Raw genomic sequence first — 23,008 nt, 5'->3', positions numbered from 1 at the left:
TCATTTTTTTTTCATTTAATATGTATAATTGCGCTCTAAAATAATCTAAAATGGGTATGAAATATTCAAGAGAAAAATTTTCTCAAGGTAAGAAAATTTTTTTCTCAGCTGAAGTAGGTGGCGCTGCTTCTCCAAAGTATCTAAAAATCTTGATCAAATATAAAAAGTTATTGTATCAAGTATTTATGATAATTTTAATTAAGAAAAAATAACTTAACCACCAAGAATAAAATTTCAAGAAAAATTTTTACTTCAGCCAAGACAACTTCGGTCTTCCTTCGGGCACCCGAAAATTTACTTGAGCCAAGAATTTTGTTCTCGAGTCAAGAAATCTTTCTTTTTGTGTATATTCTCTGTATAAACCGGTTTCGATCCGCTTTCCCGAGAGAAAATTTTTCTATATAATCACATATATATGGAATCACATATATAATTATATACAATTATATATAATCACATATAATCATACATGATTATATATGGAATTGTATATAAAATTATATATAATTATATATGACTATATATGGAGCAATATACAGTCATGCAGGATTATATATAGTTCCATATACAATTATATATAAGTATATATAATTATATATAATCACACATGATTATATATGGAATTGTATATATCATATATAATCATATATGACTATATATGGAGCAATATAAAGCCATGCAAGATTATATATAGTCCCATATATAATTATATATGCTTATTAGGGTGTTTCAAAAAAAAAAAAAAATTTTTTTTTTAATGGTGTTGAAAAGTTGAAAGTACATTTAAAAACAAAAATTTTGGCGCCTATTAGAGCCCTTAATATTAATATTAAAGTTTGCCTCAATTCATTTGTAATCTTTCTATTTAAATAACACGAGAAAACTTTTTTTTTATTTTTTAATTTTAATTACTTCGGAATGGCTTGTTTACGCAATATCCCAGAAAGAGGTCTTATAGGAAATTTCATGCTCTACAAAAAACGTTTGAAGGTCAAAGTTCCTCAGATCAACCGTTTCAAAGATATTTGCAATCAAAAATAACACCAATAAAAAATTTCAAATATTTTCCAATAAAATTGCAAAAAAAAAATCATACTTTATATTGATATTGTTTTTTTTTTGTAACATCAATTGAATTCTGTTAATTTGAGATTTTAATTTTTTTTTTTTGCTTATTTACTCCATACGTAACTCACAAAAAGTACAAATACATAAATATAAAGGTTAAAATTATCAAACAAATGAATTTTGGATCTCTTTTATAACAAATTAATTTTATATTTCATAAAGTTTATAAATTTTTGTAAGATGAAAATGTAAAGTTCCTGATCACACTAACTAAACAAACACTCATCATTGTATTTTATTAAAAATGTTAAAAAAATTATAAACATATTAAATCAATTCAATCAACTATAAAATTTGATTAATTTTTTCCATTTAAAAAATATTGAATGAGCTTTATTCAGCTCCGTCGATAAAAGTAGTATATTCGTTTGATTTGAGTAATGTAGTTAGTAAGCTCTGTGTTGCTAAGCTTGGTCGTTCAGTACCAATTTCTCTTTGTTGCTCTGCTTTCAATGCTTTGTTCTATCTTCTCGTCATTGTCTTTCTTTATTGATACTGATTGTTATTTAAATTCGTTATATTATTAATTTAATTTGCTTATAATTAAAATATATAAGTTATAAATTTTATGATCACAATGGTGAAAACAGAGTACTTGATTGGTGATGTATTAAGTGAATTTGGTGGAAAAAAATTACCTTCATTGAAAGAGGTTATGTCACTTTTATTTTATTATCTCAAAACGAAAAATTTTTCAGTGAAAGAAAGCATATCAACCACTGTCGACAAAGTTTTCGAAATTTGGTGTGTGGCACAAATCCCGACAGGAGAGAAAAGATCTGCTTTTTTAAAACTAACCTCAAATCACAATCGATGGAGGAATTTACAAAAAAACTGTAAGAGGAAAAAGTCAAAATCTCAAAAAAAAAATGAATCCCTTTTTCGGGACGAATTAAATAAACTATTTGATATAGCTCATGCTGATGTGCTAAATTTACTGGATAAAGAAAAAAGATTATTTTATTTGGGACAAAAATCTTCCAGTCAACGTGGTTTTATTTCATATAATTCTCAACCAATTCCAGAAGATGTTGAAGATATGGATGTTGATGTAAGCGATGAAAATAATAACTACAGTAATAGTGATAACAATAATGAAGAGAACATTGATATCAATTATAATAACAATAATGATAGTGGTACATTTGATGTCGGAGAGTTCGGTAATGACAATGTTGACTATTCTTGTACAGTTGAGACTGATAATGTTGTTAATCATGAAATATCAAGTCAAACATCTAAGTTATCCCAAAAATCTTTGGAAAGTGATACTTCTCGTATAATCTCTGATTATGATGATGAAATTCCAAAACAACAAGTTCCTAAAATTGATCTAATGACACCAGAACTTGCTGCGGCTTTGGATGGAGCTAATGTGAGTAGTAGTTCGGCGATTTACATTTTTACTGCTTTATTATCTAGCCTAAATATTGATTGTGCAAGCGTAAACTTCAGTCATTTGACTATTCACCGAGCACGGGAAAAATTTCGCAAAGAAGCGACGTTAAATCTGAAAACTAATTTCGAAACTGATAATTATGTGCTACATTTTGATGGAAAACTGTTGTCAGATATTACAGGTATAGAACAAGTTGACCGGCTTCCTATTATTTTATCATCATCAGGTAAATTTCAACTGTTAGGAGTCCCCAAACTAGAATCTGGAATTGGACAAAATCAAGCTTCAGCTATTATTACAACAGTAAAACAATGGAATATTAATGCTGATAACATCAAAGCATTGTGTTCTGATACTACAGCGTCAAATACGCTGTAGTATTTTGGAAGTTATAACACCAATCAAAGATGAAATTTTGAAATTCGTTAATAATCAAATAGAAGTTAAATTTTTTAATCCAGCGCTAAAGAATTATCAACTGATTTTAAAGTGAAACATGAAAATTTATGAAGTTCCGTATAATCATCCATTTTACACTTAATAATTAACCCCGTTGTAAATAAAAATATTGGAAATCAATTTCACATGATTATTACACTCTTAATCATCATTAACAATTAAAATTGCATTTGTAAAATATTTTGTAACTTTTACTTCACATCAGTTGATAATAATTAATGTTCTTTACTTTGAAGTTGCAATGTAATTAATTTTATTTTGACTTTGAACTTTTTTTGTAGATGGATCATTGTCGTGACGATTACCGTGAACTCCTGCAATTATCATCGATATTTTTGAGTGCTACTACCACAAATATTACATTTAAGGTATTACCCTTGCGACTTCCGTCGTCAAAAGTTTATGCTAGAGAGTACGGTACACATACCGGATAGTCATTATTGACAAGCCTAAAACTTTTTGCTGTTTATGTACTTATTTCAGCCAATCACGAACGAGAAACTGATCGTTTGAAAAGTCTGGCAACACTGCGTGAGCATTAACATATTTTATAGTGGTTATACTGTAGTGTTTTGGACTAGCTGTAGACTAACCTCTGTTTTGATACATGCGTTTATTTATTTATTTACATACATTTATTTGGAAATATAGTAACAATGTCTGAAAAATCGACTTATAAAAGACGATTCATGAAAAAAAGTCCTTAAAAAACGACAGAAATCTCTAGCACATATGCAAATAACTATACAAATAACAAATAGAAAAAAAATAATTGACAATATTGTTTTGTTTTTTCAGAAAAATAAGTAATTAAATTTTTGTGTTTATATGTATTAACTAATTTTAAATTTAAGTATTTTTATTATTTCATCTGACTATTATTTTTATAACTTATGAAAGATTAATATATATTATTATATTAAAATTGTTAACTTTTGAATTTTTAATAAATATAAAAAAAAATTAAAATTAATTCAGCCGACATTTAAAAATTTTTATAAATTTTTTTTATTGAAAAAATGATTACAAAAAAATAAAAAAAAATTTCACTTGAAAAAAACTTCAAAAACTGTAAATACAATATAAAAAAAAATTTTTTTTTTCTTATTTAATTATTAAAAATCAAAAATTAAAAATGTCGACTAACTTTAGTATCATAAAAAATACTTATTTTCATAAAATAATCATAGTTTTTTTTTTTAAATAAATAAAATTAATAACTATAATATTACACCTAACGTAAATTAAACTTTTCAAATTTGTCAGCGCATGCGCATCTCATACTTCTTTCGCGGCTTACAAAACTTGCGCTGTTGCCACAGCTTTATTAACGTATCCCCTCCTCGGCTAAAGTCTGGTAAATTTTTAATTACTTATTACTAAATATCTCTGAAACTGTGTGGTAATTATCAATTAATTTTTTTTTTTAAATTGTTAAGTTGTTAGTTAACGTTACTCTAGTTTTTTAAAAAGATCCTAAGAAAAGTTTCTAAGATATAAAAATGTTTGTAGGTAAATTTTTCGATATCCCGTATACTGTAATGTATAAGAGCGTTCAAAACTCAAACTTTGAAATTAAATATCTCGGAAACTAGATGGTCAAAAATTCTCAAATTGCGCCAATCGACGCAGAATTATATGAACATTAATCTGCCAAAATTAAAAAAAAATCCTAAGAAAACGACTTTGGCGAGGGTACTACCTTAAGCGTCCTGGAGCCGTCCATCATGCAAGGTGGATGGCTAAAGCAATATATAGTTTAAAAATTTTTTTCTTTAGAAATGAATTTCATCGTACTAAATCAGAAATAGCTGGATTACGAGAACTTAGTTTATTTATCATAATATTCTATTTAAAAGCTTGGTATACTGTGCCGTGCGCTATAGCAGCACCTAATAATGATTTAACTTTAATTAAAGAATTAATTTAATATAAAAAATTTAATAATACTATTTCACGGGCATGCTCAGAAAAATTAGCCGATCACTTGTGGTATTTAAATAACGAGTTATCTGTTTTATCTCTCTTTGACGAAACTGTTTCAGTTGAAACAAAAAGAAGAATAGTTCATGCTTTAAAAAACTGTGAAACCAATGAAACTACAACGAGACGTTTTATAATCGATAAGAAAAATTTAGAGTCATTATTAAATAAAGATCTTAGTCAATTTGTATCTATGAGATCGATAAATCTGTTTAAATCGTTTGATTTGTCGTATGATTTCATTGATGAGGATGTAACTTTGTGTCCTCAGAATCTAAATTACAAAAGAAACTTGGAATATTTTGAGAAATTTCAAGTTGTAAATGATGTAGCAGAACGCGGCGTGGCATTGATAGAGCAGTATAATCGATGCTTAACGAAAAATGAAGAACAGCTTCAGTATTTATTGCAAGTAGTGACAGAACACAGAAAACGATATCCTAATTGCAATAAAAATAATTTTATAAAACTGTAATATTTTCAAGTTAGAAAAAATTTTATGAATTGTTGTTAAATATTGTTTTTTGGTATAAACAATTGATTGTTTAATAGAATTTATTAGTATTTGGTAGAAAATAAAATAAATTTGTTATAAAAGAGACCCAAAAATCATTTGTTTGATAATTTTAACCATTATATTTATGTATTTGTACTTTTTGTGAGTTACGTATGGAGTAAATAAGCAAAAAAAAAATTAAAATCTCAAATTAACAGAATTCAATTGATTTTACAAAAAAAAACAATATCAATATAAAGTATGATTTTTTTTTGCAATTTTATTGGAAAATATTTGAAATTTTTGATTGGTGTTATTTTTGATTGCAAATATCTTTGAAACGGTTGATCTGAGGAACTTTGACCTTCAAACGTTTTTTGTAGAGCATGAAGTTTCCTATAAGACCTCTTTCTGGGATATTGCGTAAACAAGCCATTCCGAAGTAATTAAAATTCAAAAATAAAAAAAAAGTTTTCTCGTGTTATTTAAATAGAAAGATTACAAATGAATTGAGGCAAACCTTAATATTAATATTAAGGGCTCTAATAGGCGCCAAAATTTTTGTTTTTAAATGTACTTTCAACATTTCAACACCATTGAAAAAAGAAATTTTTTTTTTTTTGAAACACCCTAATATATATATATATATATACTAGCTGACCCGGCAAACGTTGTTTTGCCATATAAATAATTTCCTAGTAATTTCTAGTGTAGACAAAAAATAGCTTACTTATTGTAAGTATGTATGTATGTTAGAATGTGTATATTGTATGTATGTAAGAATGTGGTATATGCGTGAAATAAGCATGGAGTGCTGTGAACGATGAGGGAATATAAAAATAACAAAAGGCAAACATTATTTTTAAGTTATTATAATTTATTCCTTAAAATTATATATCATTAATTAAACAATTACGACAGTAACACTATTAAACAATATCAATCTCTTAATGCTATAGCGTGAACAATATTTTTTGTTAGTCCATCTTTAGCTAACACAAACAAACTGGATGGTTTACCCACTCGAGAGCATGCCACGTATAATTGTCCGTGTGAAAAACATGGTGTTCTCAAATCTAATCCACAAACAGACATCATTTGACCTTGGGATTTGTTGATAGTCATTGCAAATGCCAATCTAATCGGAAACTGAATACGTCTGAATTGAATTGGCACATCTGTAGGTATAATAGGAATCCGTGGTATGAGTATATTTTCACCTCTGAACTTGCCATTTAAAATCCTGGCTTCGATCACGTTTTTCATTAATTTTTGAATGACTAATCGCGTACCGTTGCACAGCCGGGGCGGGTTCAAATTACGAAGCAAGATAATTGGAGATCCAACCTTTAATTGTAAATTATGCGGTGGCATGCCTGGCAAATCCAGTGAGTTCAAAAACTCTGTGGGAAAATTTACTGCTTCGCTGTCGTCGCAAACTGTATCAATAGATTTATATGATACCAAGTTCCCTGGCAACAACATTTGTATCTTCAGATTTAAATTGTCAACGTCTACATTTTTTGCCGCTAAAATCGCTCTTTCTGCAAGCCACTCATGATTTATGTACTGTGTGTGTACATCGGGAAATATTTGTTCAATGAGAGTATCTTGCGAATCAGCGATTGTGCAGAAATCGGTCGGTAATTTTACGTATCCAGTTTCATCTATAGCAACTTTTCCATCACCGATATCTAAGAGTTGTTTTGAAAATGTTTCAGCGGATGGATCTTGAAGCATTTGAACGCGCATATTTATTTTTAGCTGTAATTTTTCAACATTACGCCACAATGGAGATGATTTTAAGCAAGCGTTGATCTCATCAGCGTATGTTGAACGTGGAATGACTGGAAGTGTTTGTCTGAAATCACCTGAAAGGACCAACAGAGTTCCGCCAAATAGTTTGTCACTGTTTTTAATATCTTTCAATGTCCTGTTCAACGCCTCAAGTGAATGTTTGTGTGCCATAGTACATTCATCCCAAATAATAATTTTACACCGTTTCAGCACAGTGGCCATGGACGATTGTTTCTTAATGTTGCATACTGCGTCAGGGTTATTCTGAATATTTAGTGGCAGCTTAAATACTGAATGAGCTGTTCTACCTCCATCCAATAAAGTTGCTGCAATGCCCGATGATGCAACGGCCAATGCGATGCCATTATTTTAATGTATTTCAGCAAGAATTAGCGAAATAACGAATGTTTTGCCAGTTCCACCCGGTGCATCCAAAAAGAAGAACCCACCTTGTCCAGCTAAAACTGCGAGCATAATGCGATCATAAATGGTTCTTTGTTCCTCATTCATTAGTGGGACATTGCGGGCAACAATCGCTGCCATTTCTACAGTACTGTACTGCAGTTCACGATTCATTTCAGTATTCATTAAATCAGATGCAGTTCGATTTGGCGAATTCATACCGAAATTACTAAGTGGTAAGTTGGCAATGACAATGCAAAGATCCTCAATAGCAATCAATGCTTCATTGTACATTTCGTCGCTGAATGTTATGGTTAGATCGTGGCACCGTATACGATGTTGATGCAATATATCATCAGTCATTGAATCTTTGTGATTTTCCCATAATATCTGTGCTCGGGCTGGGAAACATGTAGTCAACACTATAGCGAATAGTAGACGAATTTGTGTTGCTGTACAGTTCAATGCAGCTTCAGCAAGCATGCATTCCCACTGGTTGTCGTCTTCTAGCAAGCCGAGTGCAAGGCATGCATCTTCATACGTTGGATATTGTTGCCCATTCACTTTACGTATATCTTGAAATGATAATGGGCCAGTAACATTAACCAACAACAGTCGAAGATAAAAGCACTCCGTGTGTCTTGGATTGACTGTAAATAATCGCCCCAAGGCGTTTGATTTAAATAAATTGAGACATGCAGCAACTGGTGAGCCTTGCTTGCGGGGCATCCATGTTTTTGTTTGAGTCCATGTGAAATAGCGTGGTACTTGTGAATAGAGTAATGTTCGTGCAAAGGCACCAAAATCATCCGCACGATTACACAATTCAAAAAATGCAGTGAGTGTAGTTTTAGGTGGATTTATTGCACGATCAATCGCTGTCTCGTTCGTGAAAAATATACGCTGACCGTTTTCAAGATGGATGGCTAACTGAACAACTGCTGGATCCCGTTCATGAATTGGAAAACCAAAGATACGCCAAGCTGCTTCATTGGAGCTGATGTACCGACCAATTTGGTAGAGCGTTATTTCATCGTTTTTATTCACTGGAGGAGCATTCACATTAGTATTTTCCACTCTAAACACAGCCATATCACTGCCTTTATGGACATACTTGCAAATGTATTTGATGCTCTTCACAGAACTGCAGAACTCAACATTAATATGAGCATTATATGTCTTGCTCAGCAGAGGTGAATATGGCACCACCCAACGATTGTCAATATCAATGTCTGTGTTGATGATATTTTTAATAAATGATTGTCCGCCATTTTCAGGATTTCTTCGACGATATATTGGGTATCCGTCGACATTTGTGACCGTATCATTGGTAAAATCTTTAGGGAAATTTTTAGTACATTTTCCATCAGCCATGCAAGGCGATGAACTATTAAGAGTACCACATGGACCATGAATCATGTTTGTTGTAACAATATCAAACAGCAGTTGGTCAGTGGATGGATCTGGAATTTCCACAGAAATGATACTATCGATTTCTTCAGGAGGGATTTTGTCGATGAACCAAACCAAAATGTGTGCATGAGGTAATCCTCGCTTTTGCCACTCAACTGAATACATCCAGCAACGTGTGGGACCAAATACATGTGATTTAGTAATGAAACTTATTAAAGACTTCAACTTTTGTCTGAACACACGTGCTGTAATGTCATGGCGATGTATTGCATTTTGGCCAGGCAGTAGCAAAGATGTAATCTCTGGCCATTTTGGATTCCATGTGAACGTGATAAATAAACATGGTCGTCCATATTCGCGCACGAAAGTCAGAGCATCCTGTATATATTCTTGCATATGACGTGGACTGCCTACGTACGATGATGGTAAAATGACATGGTTACCAATTTCGGCGACGTCGGCGTTGTTGTTGATAGCGTCTCGCAAATGAATGTACTCTTCCGCGCGCAGATTTTGTTGATTATATCGTAAGTATCGTAGTCGTTCGCTCTCAATCTTCGCGTACATGTCGACCATTAATTGTTGACAAAGCTCACGACATCGTAAAATGACGTTGTCCAGGCCACGTCTAATCATTAATTGGTACGCATAATAATCCTTTGAGCTAACGTTCTTGTTTGTTTCAGCTCCTGTAATATTTGTTTATAAAAATTAATTTAAATTTATTACGTTCAATAATTTAATTGTTTTGTTAAATGATTAATGATCAAATTAATAATCAATGAAGTACCTGATACGGGTTCTCGTTGTTTTATGTTTATGCAATATCCGTCTTGTCCCTTCCAGAATATTAGCGGATATTGGAGAGCGTCATATGAACGATGTGTGTCAGCAATGAACTGAAGATTATTATTTCTTCTACGAATCACAATTTCTCGTGCAGCTGTACAATCGCCAACTATGATTCCAGCAACATCATCAACAACGGGTGCATTGAATCTACGAATATGCTCTTCAGCTGGTGTTTTATCAGGATTAATGACGATTGCGTGATTATCGCTTTGTAATTGGTGCATATGTGATTTGAATATTTTCAACAACTCGTTGTGCTCGTTCAAAAGAGCATCTAGCTCGCTGACGATGCGCCTGGCATAAAGTGAATCAAGGTTATTATAATCACAACGTGCATTCACGCGATTGGCAAGTGCGCTTCCGGAATCCTCGCCGCCCATAAAGTAGATTTGTAAGAATTTATGTGGTTCGTTTGGCATTGGCAGCAGTGAGCCCATTTTATGATAAACTTGGCCTCTGATTTTTAATGTAGAATTGAATTTTTGACCATTTGCATTAGTATTTCGAACTATTTCTGTTGCTCCGAACGATGTCATTTGAAAGCATGAATTGAATTTTCGAATTGACTTCAGGAACACGTTAGAATCTGGATCCGTGCCGATAAGTAAGCCGTTCAATGGTTCAGGTGGTGTTTCAATTTCAGGTAGTTGCACTTTTCCTGACGCGTAACACATCCCAGCTGGCTCATTTTTGAATTTCAGAGCATGACAATGCGGACATTCCTTGTCCATAGCACCAATTACCACTTTTGAATGAGCATAATATTCAATATCGGGCTCATACTGGAATGCTAGACGCAGGAATGAATCAGATATAAATGCTCGATGTACCTGTTGTCGTTGTTGGTCATTTGTTCTTCGTCTATTGACTGTGAAACGGCGTGATTGTCGTTGTTCTAATCTTCTGACTTCATTGCGTTCAGCTCGTGTATCTTCTGGCTCTTCTTGATGCAATTGCGCCATTCTGACACGTAAATCAGTATTTTGTTGCTGGATTTGTTCTTCTGTTCTTTCGGATCTGCTATTTCGCAAGTTTCGAGCTTTACTTGTACTGCGGCTCAAATCAGCCCCTTTGCGTTTTCTTGGCATTGCTCACTGTACAAAACATACATAAATAGAATTAATGAAATTATTTAATGATGAAAAATGTTAAAAGTATAATTAGGGCCAGGATTTTTGCCGCAGTTTTGAAATGATTAGTTTTAATTTATGAAATTATAACAAAAATATAGGTTTTATGGAAAAATTTTTCAAACAAAAGTAAAAAATTAAATTTTATGAAAACATTGTCTCTTATAATTTTTTCATACAACCAATATTTCCATTGACATTTCAAAATAAAGATTCATAATGATTGATTTTTTGGAAACTATGAAAATCTTAATTGATCAATTACAATTTTTTAATAAAATAAAATTAAAATTACATTTTTATAAGATCAACAACATTTTCGATATAAATAAAAAAAAGTATACGTACAACACAAAATCCGTTGTTATTGGAAACTCGTGTCACGTGTTGAGTACTTTTGAGGTTATAAAATCACTTGATTAACTAATCGTGCAAAATACACTCAAAATTGATAATTTAATTATTATTGATAAAATAGGAATGATTAAAAGTTAATATGAGAGTTACACTGAGATAGCAAAATAACAATTGTCAACGTTACTACTACACTTGATGCATAAACAATAATGATGGCCGACAACTGTGTAGGGAGTGAGAAAGAAAGGAGACCGGCTTCGTTCTCATCCCTACTCCGTGCTGTTTACTGGGTCAGAAGTGACACCTGTAGACATCTGGCGGGGATAACTCTAATTAAATGACGATTGATCAGTTTTCGACCGGAGAGGAAAAATGATTAAATTACTAAAATGGCTATTAAAAAATAAGGGTTGATCGTAGAAGGGTGAAAATTGAGGATTGTATGTATTTTAGTATGTTGTATCATAAAAAAAAGAAATTAAAAATTTTGTCTAAAAAATAAAAAAAAAAATTTAGGGGTGGACTACCCCTAACATTTAGGGGGATGAAAAATAGATGTTGACCGATTCTCATAGATACCGGATAAGCACGAAAAATTTCATCAAAATCGGTCAAGCCGTTTCGGAGGAGTATGGCAACGAAAACTGTGACACGAGAATTTTATATATTAGATATATATATGAAAAATATATCAAAAATGCAAGTGGGTCCTCAAATAAAAGCTCGTTATGATTGTAATATCGGGATGAGCTTATATCTTTATAAATGTCAGTAGTTAAGAAAGTAAAGTACACTTTAACGAAAATCATTATACAATTAAGCAAAATTTTATTTATTATAGTTCGCAATTCTTGGTAGTCACATAGGGACTGCAGGTTGCTAGTTTTGATAATTTGTGCATTGAATTTCTTCAACAGAATGCATAACTTGAACAGGTCAATGAGTTTATTTCATCTACTAGCTTTAAGAATATCATTTAATTCAATGCAGAAGAAAAATTACATGTAGTCAAGCTGATTCGGTGCATTTCAAAATACGATACCATCAACTGGAGTAAGGAGTATGCTCTCTTTGATTGCAATTGTTAAAGGGAAAAATTTAATTTAAATAATTAGATAATTATGATTAATAATTAGTTTAAAGCTTCATTGTATTCAAAATTTTTTTTTGAAAATCATAGATTTTTAGAAAATTATGTTTTTTAAAAATTTTTTGTAAGATTAAAATTTTTTTTTTGAAATTTGAATTTTATTGAAAATTTTGATTTCTTTGGGAATTTCAATTTTTTTTTGAAAAATTTGGCGTTGAAACTTGTGTTAGACAAACAAAAATTTAAATATACATTCAATCCGAATTTAATCCCGATTTTTTGTGTACTACACTGCGCTACAACTGCTTTTAGTTCATTCAGAAATGGATTCACGCTAACGCAAATTTTTAATTTTTTTAATATTTTTTACTAGCTTAGATAGTAGCTATTATTATTACTGATGGTAACTGTAACCATCAGGTTATATTAGGAATAACGATTTTGATAATAGTAGTAATTAGTTAAAATAATAATAGCTATTATTACTGATTATCATCATAATAGTAGTAGTTACCATCAGGATGATAACTACTACAATTCAGATGGTTTTCATAATTATTTAAATAATATTTACTACCATCGAATTCAGTTAATAGATTTTATCATAACTAGATAGTAAACTCTACTATAAAATTTTCTCCGTGTACGGAGATATTATTTAAAAAATCTTTTGTTTGTTACAAATTAGTTGAAAACATGCATGTAGGATAAAATGATTGCAGTATTAAATTGATGAAAAGAAAGTGAGCGGAATAAGGAGCAGGACAAAGTCGACTTAAGCTTGTATGCACATTTATTGGAGCAAATCTGACGTGCGCGCAGATAAAAGCACCTCATGCTTTTGTTCTGATAAACAGAAGAACCCCGCGGCTGCTGTCTACATTGAAACTAGTCACTCTTTACAATAATACCTACTCACTAACTTCCAGAGAGTAAATTTATCCTCTTGTATGAACAAATGTCACTCATAAAAAGCCGTAGGGAGCTAGGAGGCTGATTATTTATATACTTAGTAATAAACTATAAACTATTACATTTGCACATGAGAATCAGCTTAGTTTAAGTATTGACTGAGGTTGTATGTGTAAAAAAATATATAAATTTATTTTAATCTAGCAACCTGCAATCACTATAGTGACCGAGCGTCTAGACTGTCACGCCAACTGGTGATAGAAATTGTAAGCTAATGGGCAAAAATTTTAAACTCTTACATGTGATTTAATGTTGATTTATTTTTTATTTAAATAAATTAATAAATTGTTCGAAATTTTTTCAACTATAGAGTTTTGATATATCACGACATATATAAATATATCAAGTCAGAACTGTCAAATTGACAAACTTGTGAAATTTTATTATTTTTCGCTCAGTACTAGTGGTACTCCAGAGAAAAATGACAGGCATATGACGTGTTTAGAGGCAGAATTGAACTTTAGAGGCTATGTTTACATAGCTATTTGACTTAATAATGCTGAATTTCTTTTAACACATTTAATATACATGGCCTAAAGTTTTTTTTTAACTTTCTGAATTATTTTTGCTTCAAATACGACCGATTAATACTGGTCAAAAAGTTTATTTTATTATTTTCTCTATTACTAAGTAAAAAAACACATAAGCTATTGTAATACTTTTTGTCCATTTAGTGCTTTTGTTAAACACCAGGGCGCGCCACTTCCGACTGATGTGCTGCCTCTACAGTTAGTGCTCGGTCCCTATGTGACTACCGAGACGTGACTTACTGATTTTGAATAAAATAACTTTGGCTCAATAATTTTCGATATGTTCGATCAAAGTATAAATAATTTGGGTAATTTTAAAATGAATTCGATTATTCATTGCTTATGTTTAAAGATATATTATGTAAGAGTATAAATGAGTTCAAATTATTATACAAAATATAAAGGAAATACAGTGCTGTTGAAAAACTATTACACATGCGCTAAGTGAATACATATTCAAATCTCTTACTGGAGCAAACTGGAGAAAATTACACCCTTGCTCATTTCCTGCTATCATGCCCCCTATGTCATCAATCGAAAGCTGATTTTTTCATTCGCATTAATCTAACTACAAACGATGTAAGTTTGGATAATATCTTGAATTTGTATGAGCCAAAACCCTTAAAAACTTTTTTCTATTACGTCGGAACTTTATGTAAAATAAGAGAACCGCATAGTAAATTAATTAAAAAAAATAATAGTGATAGGACAGGATTCATTACTAATAAATTAATGAAAAATGTCATAGACACAAATTTATAAAACAACCAGCAAAACTATTCAAAATTTCTCAAAGAACTTATCATAAAACATTGAATAACACCAAAAATAAATAAAATCGTGAGAAGGTACAAATTTAAGTCACGATCATTTTAATGATATTATATTTAACTTTAAAAAATCCATTTTATCACATAAATACGCTGGAAAAAAATTTTCATATGTAAATTTGATTATATAGATTGCAAAATTTCAATAGAAACATGCATATACAATTTTATACTGATAAAAAAATCATCTACATCCAAGAAGGTTATATTAAAGACAACTGATTGTCTTGCTTCAAGAATTTTTTGTCTCAAATTTTGACTTATAGGCTTGGAGATCTTTATACTCCATCGATTACTGTTTCGACATGATTCAATAAGCTTTTGATAGGATTTAGAAAGAGTAATATTTTATCGACTTCTAGTGACTAGTAACTTATAACATCACAGGAAAAAGAACAGTTGAACAATTACAGTTTCTACTGTAAAAATAGATTCTTTGTAAAGAAAAATGTAAAATTTAAAGCTTAAGCTGTAATTATTAAAATATTGGTAGCAATAATATTTTTCAATAAAAAATAGTAAATTTTATAGTTCAAAAGTGTATATTTTTAGTCATATAAGTTTTAAAGCATTACTTATATTTTACTTTAATATGTTAAATTTTCTTAGAGATGTATTTTTTGTTTGATAAAAAAATAATTTAAACTTTCATTTATTATAAAAATTACACTGTGAACTAGAAAAAGCCAAGGTTCATAAACAAGCTAAAAAAATCACAGCCTACACTGCACAGAAAGAAAGGTTTACTTGAGCCAAGAAAATATTTTTCTTCCTAATTATTTACTTGGGCGAAAAAAAAAAATTTTTTTTGACACAAGAAATTTCACGTTAGCCGAGTCGTCTAAGGCGCATGGCCTATAGAGAACTCGGACTAACTTACCGGCCAGGCGTGGGTTCGAATCCCAAGCTGGTCTTAGAAACCAACTTGGTTGATATTCGGCCCTTGCCGCGTAGGTTAAGATTTACATAACCCAAAAATACCTAACGTACCACTCCTAACAGTTAAAAGTCGGCGATATGACCACAGCAGTTAAAACCGACTCTAAATAATAATAAATGAAAAAAAAAAAAAAAAAAATTTCACTTATTCCAAAAAACTAATTCCCTTGCTTCAAGAAATACGTATCTTGATCCAAGTCAATTTATTTAAGTCAAAAAAATTTTCTTGTTTTGAGAAAATTTCTCTCTTGCTCCAAAAAATTAAGTTCCTGACAGAAGTAAATTTTCTTGTCTTGAGAAAATTTTTCTCTTGCTCCAAAAAATCAAATATCTCGATAGTAAATTTTCATTAATATTTCTATTGACTAACATGTCAAATGAGAAGATCAAATAATATTGAATCATTTTTTTTCATTCAATATGTATAATTGCGCGCTAAAATAATCTAAAATGGGTATCAAATATTCAAGAGAAAAATTTTCTCAAGAGAAGAAAATTTTTTTCTCAGCTGAAGTATGTGGCGCTGCTTCCCTAAAGTATCTAAAAATCTTGATCAAATATAAAAATTTCTTGAATCAAGTATTTATGATAATTTGAATTAAGAAAAAATTACTTCCATCAGGAATAGAATTTCAAGAAAAATTTTTACTTCGGCCAAGACAACTTCGGTCTTCCTTCAGGCGACCGAAAATTTACTTGAGCCAAGAATTTTGTTCTCCAGTCAAGAAATCTTTCTTTCTGTGTATAATTCTTCATTTTCAGTTGCAAGGTTTGGTCACTACTCATATTAAACAGTAAATGTAATTGTAAAGAAAGTAGTTCTAAAAAATTTGAAATTTAAAAAATTAATTCTAAATTCGGCAATTTTTAGTAAACCGTTTAAATACAAGAATAACTTTCATGGTTTGTTGACGTGGATTGGCTGAGTCTCTTTTTTACTTTTCCAATGACGGTACAAATACTATAACCAACAAAGATACTAATGTCATCCCCATTTTTATTTAAACTATTTTCTATTCGAGAAAAGAAAAAAAATGACTCAATTCGAAAGTTTTGAAAAATTGTTAAAGAAAATTCTGAATTAGAGAATTTTTTAACGAATAATAACATTTTAAGGTTGTAACTTTTTAATCATCATGAAAAACTGATAAAATTGTAAAATTGAGAGACGTATTATTTGAAACTGTAATATTCGCTACATCTAGAAAATAATATAATTCTTCGGTTACAAAATAGACTAGTTTCTCTAGTATCTTAAGCTGTAACAAATTATCAGTACGAGTTTACTTATTCGACTGTTTTTTTCCGTGATCGAGATAGATTATTTGACTACATGGATGGATCTGACATTTTGGCTGATGCTTCTGTTGTTCCTGGAGCGATAAAAAGGTAGAACTATTTTTTCTTTGTGTTTGTTTATCCCTTTATTTGAAATTCTAAAGCATACAAATATTTTTTCTGTCATCGATGCAAAGATACCCAAAAAAACAGCATCAAGTAATGCGATTTGATGATGTATATAAAGTAAAAGCCCCAATAGATGATCACGTACCAGTATATGATCACTCCATGTATTTGTATATCTATATTCACAAATATAGGTATACAAATACATGGAGTGATCATATACTGGTACATGATCATCTATTGGGGCTTTTACCTTATAGTAAAAAAAAAAAAAACGAGAAATTCTTTCAAAAATTTTTGAATTTTCCGTAAAAAATACTTTTTTACGATTAAGAATTTTTAACTATCAATTACTTGAAGAAAAAAAATAATATGTGCTATTAATTAAATATCCAATCATGGTTTCAAAAATGAAGGTGATGACTGGTAACTAAATTTTGCAGCTTATGCTGAGTGGTTCAGAGATGTATACAAAAGTAAGTTAAAGTGTCGAGACTGCAAGTTTAGCAACACTAATAGCATCAGGGCTAATGAATGTTGCAATGCATCTATCTATAAGGTGCCTTTGAAATGAATATACGTTGAATATGTTATAATTGACTCACATAGTTATTTCAATGAATTGAAAATAGGAGTATGAAGCAGTAAAATAGATTCATTGAGTTTTGCTAAGTCTATTATTTTTCATCAATCCACTCGCTGCTTCATTTTTTTCTAATTCTCTGCGAAAAGTGTAATTTTATTACTATTATTCCTGTTACTTTGTTAAGAACTGCGAATCTGAAGTTAATAGTATTCTATATTTGTCAAAGTTTTTTAATCATCTTCGTGACTCATTCCAAATCAAATTATAACGATCTATTCATATTCACACAGAGTCTATGACTACACGTATTTTTATTTATAATTTAGCCACAAAGTTTTCATTTGTTAACTGAATTGTAATTGTTCGATTATAATTACAAAAAGAAAAAATTAGGAAAACGGTTGAGCCTAAAGGCCATCCCCGCAACCTCCCGCTAATTTCATACCTAAACGCTTAAAATTGCACTTACCCATACAGGAAAATACGACGGGACCAGAGATGGGCCATGCTTGGCGCAATAATGTCTATCTCTGGCCCATGCTTGTAAACCCGCTTTGGCCCAGCCCTGGTAAAAGTCTGGAGTGATAACAGGGTGCCAAGCTTGGTTGCCAAGACTGGCCTAAGATTGTTAACCAAGACTGGCCCAAGGTTGTCAACCAAGACTGGCCCAAATTTTTAAGCCAAAGTAAGCCCAGGCTAATTCACCACTATAGAATTTACTAAAAGAATTAGATTATGAAATATATTTAGAATTTAATTGTTTAATGTTAAACCGAATTAGTATTAAAAACCCAATTTTGAGTAAATTGAATTCTCTGGAATAAAATAGTAAAATTTTACGAAACAGTTAAATTATTTTGTCTAAATCGAGTAGTTGTTAGTTGAAATGATAAAAAAGGAAATTTTTAATTGCATTGACTTATTTCAATTTTGACATAGAGCTCACACAAGTTCAGACAATTTAACTCTTAATTTAGACCTAACTTTCGCTAATTATAGGAATAAAGTAAAATTCGCATTTGCCCTAACCGAGATTCGAACCCGAGCCGCGCGCTTACTAGACCGATAACTAATCCCTACGCCGTACGACCGATAAGTTAACGAACATCTTATCATTCTTATAAGCTTAATCTATACGGTGACGGATTGTGAAGATTTATTATTTACATTATTTATGTTATTTAATAATTGTGTTTTGATGAAAATTAACTACTCTTTACAAATGTTTATCAATTAAAAAAAATGCAAAAGTCAAGTTCTTATATTATTTTAGACTTGGTACATCGTTCTATATATTTTTAATATCCAATTGTAAATTTTAATGTTTAAAATTATCAATATTAAAAATTCAACTGTAAATTATTATATTTTAATTTTTCTCAAGACCAAATCAAATTTAACGATATACAATTATTTTATTTAAATAATAAATTTTCAATTTTAGCATTTGCTAGTCCAAGCTCGGGTAATCATTGGGTTGGCCAAGGCTAGATTGCCCAGTCCTGGCCGAAGTCTAGGTTACCACATCACGATATCACATTAATATAGAGACTTCAAAACCCAAGTTAAGGTGACTCTAGGTTTGGCCAAAACTGGGTTATTCAGTCTAGGCCCATGTTAGAGTTACCATTCAACAGCCGAGATTAGGTTACACAAACATGGCCCAAGTTAGGGTGACTCTAGGCTTGGCCAAGGCTAGCTTATTCAGCCTTGGCCCATGTTAGGGTTACCATGCAACGGCCGAGGTTAGGTTATACAATCTTGGCCCATGCTGGGGTTATCATCCAACGGCCGAAGTTAGGTTATACAATCTTGGTCCAAGTTAGGGTTACCATTCAACGGCCAAGGTTTTACCTAATTTTTGAGGGGGGCCGTCGTACCCTAGGGGGGCCTTCGTGCCCCAGGTTTCCCTATAATTCGAAATAAACACTTTTTTTCGATTTCTTTCGTCAACGATAACTCACGAACGAATCAAGCGAATTTGACCGGCTTGGTGGCGATCGACGTGGTTTTTTGATATTAAGAGCTGATCAGTTTTTGGAATAGATCGGTCTAGCCGTTTAAAAGTTATTCGAAAAAAACCTCATTTGCAAAAATTTTTTTTCGCAGTTTTTTTTTTAAATTTCTCAAAATCTACCGGTCCGAATGGCGCCAACCGCGATGAAATCGGTCGAAAATCTCAAAAACAAAATATGTGAAATCTTGAGCGCTTAGGTATGTAATTAGCGGGAAGTTGCAGGGATAGCCTTTAGGGTCAACTGTTTTCCTAATGTTTTTCGAATTAAATATAACAAAAAATTTTTGGTTATCGCCATAAAATTTTTTTTTATTTTTTGAAGGCAAAATGGGGTACCCCCTGAAAAAGTGAAAAAAAAGTTTATCTTCCGAAAATGAAATATCGTTAAAAAAATAACATTTGCTTATCTTATCGATAATGTGTCTATGCAAGAACCCACACAGATAAACAAATCACCCAGAGAAGAAACATTGTTAGTTGAAGCATTATACTCCTACACGGTGAGAAATTTCCATTATTTTTTATTCTGCATGGATTTTAGATATTACAATGGTGCATATTACTAGTGAACCTTATTGACTCAGAATAAAATTTTACAATGGCCCATAGTAATTTTCGAAACAAATGAAATCAGACATAGTAAATGATAAAAATTGAAATGTACCATAGTAAAATGAAATATGCAATAATTTAAATTTCCGAATGTACTATAGCAAAAAAAATAAGAAAACGTTTGTAAAAAATAAAAAATTTTAGAGTAAAAAATGTTTTTAGCAACCAAAAAATATCAAACCAAACAAGATTTTTTGTTTGCAATAATTTTAAAAATATTTTTTAAAATATAGTTTTTATTTTTTTTTCATTTTTAACAATGAACGTAGGATTTATTTTGGCAGTTAATTTTATTATGAATAATTATACACACAATATATAACTTTTAAATTATTTTTTATTATTATTAGAAGTGTCGGTTGCAGATTAACCATCAAATGTTTGTTTTCATTTTAATTTTTCACGGTAAATTATTAAATATTTTATTATTTATGAATCTTACAAATTTTCATTAACTATTCATGTGTTGATGGATTTATAAACTAATATTTATTTAAAACTTAATGTTTATTGCAATTTTCATAACACCGTTAACCACTACTGATAGCGTCTGTACACTTATGTTGACAAAACAAAGCAGCACGAAAAAATGAAAGAGCGCGCGTCGCGACTGACGCGCATACGTTTACTATGGGACATTTGAAAATATCATAGTCACAATTTTAAATTTAAACCGAGTACACGTGACTAAATGTGAAACTTTTTTTAAAATTTTTATTGTCGACTGAGCAACAGAAATTTTACTATGGAACTATAATGAAAAGTTTTAAGCACACTAACAGTTTTTGTTCTGTCAGTTTACGAAAATTTTTTATATATGTTTATGTAACAGTTGCATGGTCAAATTTACTATGGTCCCTAGTAAATATTGATTGGTACAATATGATATTCTTAAATTTTTATGGTAATATTTTGAATTGAGTCATTAAGGTTCAGTCTTATTATGTATGCATAGTAAATTTCTACAGAAATTTCTCACCGTGTAATATTATACTCCAATATTGAGGTAGCAAAAAAAAGTTTGCAGCAATCAACGTCGTTTTTTAAGTTTAAGTATTGATTAGATTTTGGAATTGATCGTTCCATCTGTTTAAAAGTTATTCCAAAATAAAAAAAACGTTATTTTGAAAATTTTATTTTTGAGATTTCTCAAAATATTCTGATACGAATTGATTCAAATTTACATGAAATCTAATGGCAACAGAACTCTTCCGAATGCCGTGAACCACATTTCAATCGATCAAGCCGTTAAAAGTTATAAGGAGTTTACACACACACACACACACACACACACACACACACACACACACACACACACACACACACACACACACACACACATACACTGATAAAAAAATTAACTTGACTCAAGAGTCAAAATCTTGAACCAAGAATACCATTTTAAAGAAAATGATTTTCTTGAGTCAAGTGAATAAATTTTTTAGACAAGAAAAATTTACTTAAATCAAGAATCATTTCTTGACTCAAGAGTTTATTCTCGTAGAAATATTCAAAACTACTTCCTAGGACCTTAAAATGTGGAGATCTGATTAGAACTTGATTTTCGAAAACTGGAGTGAAACTAATGACTTTCCGATTTTTTTTTTTAAATCATTGATTTATGCAGCGAGGACTTAAAAATCTAAAAAAAGAAATCTTATATGTAAAAAAAATGTATTTTGATACACAATGACGATAAAACTTACTGTAAAATATTTTAGAAAAAAAAAATTTTTGTATTTTTTTTTTAACAAAAAAAATTTTTTTTTCTTTTAAATTGTAGAGAATGACGGTAAAATATATTTTAGAAAACTGTAAGAACTTTTTGGAAAAGAAAAATTTTTTTACGAAATTTTAGGGGTACCCCATTATGCCCACTCTACCTCTTCCACTCTACCTACTCCACTCTACCCCTTGCCCTATAGATCTATCGATGGCGATGGTAAAGCTTAAATTTAGTATCTTTCAGGATAAATAATTATTTGTAGGATACTAAGTTTTTGTTTATGCTCTAAAAATTTTGATCATCCATTAGTGGTTTGCAGTTTTAGTGCTTTCGAAGGCAGTTATTTACAACCATGTTCAAGTACGACCAAACTGCGAAGGTAGATAGTAAAAGCTGAAGTATGAGAAGCATCGGAAAAAAGAAGTGTACTTAAAACGTTTTGTAGTAAGAGAGAGAAAAAATCGAAAAAAGTTATAGAAAGAGAAGAGAAAAGTGCAAAGGTTACGGTGCAAACGTATAGGTGGAATGGTAATAACTAATGGGAAATGTTGGTCGATGAAAGTACCTGATTTTAAAAATAATGTTTTGAGCAAGTAGAATTCATCAGTTGATGATCATAAATTAAAATTTTTCATCAATATCGAAATAATAATAATAAAAATATCGAGCTTAAGGAGGTATTACCCTACAACGGTTCTCAACTTATGTTATTTGAGTTCTTGTGTTATTTTGAGTTCTCCGAGCTCAAAGAGATAGCTTCTTTATGCTTTTGAGCTCTTCGAGCTTAAAAGTCTGATAGAAGTTTGATAAAACACTATTTTTTGAATTTTTAAACCGCAATAACTTTTGAATAAATGAACCGATTTTTACGCGGTTGATGGCA

At 30.7% G+C, this 23,008-nt stretch overlaps 1 protein-coding gene and 1 long non-coding RNA gene across 2 annotated transcripts in view; both read left to right on the top strand.

The window, feature by feature from the left end:
* Positions 1 to 23,008, top strand: part of LOC123265791 (calcium-activated potassium channel slowpoke) — a 400,630-nt gene that overhangs the window by 11,135 nt on the left and 366,487 nt on the right.
* LOC123265794 lies at positions 2,842 to 4,758 on the top strand. Its single transcript, XR_006509668.1, has 3 exons — positions 2,842 to 2,969; positions 3,268 to 3,354; positions 4,695 to 4,758. It is a non-coding gene; the product is annotated as an uncharacterized LOC123265794 (long non-coding RNA).

The sequence above is a fragment of the Cotesia glomerata genome, linkage group LG5 (genome assembly GCF_020080835.1).
Source record: "Cotesia glomerata isolate CgM1 linkage group LG5, MPM_Cglom_v2.3, whole genome shotgun sequence".
NCBI classification, from domain to species: Eukaryota; Metazoa; Arthropoda; class Insecta; order Hymenoptera; family Braconidae; genus Cotesia; species Cotesia glomerata.
This window is presented reverse-complemented; position numbering and strand designations above follow the sequence as displayed.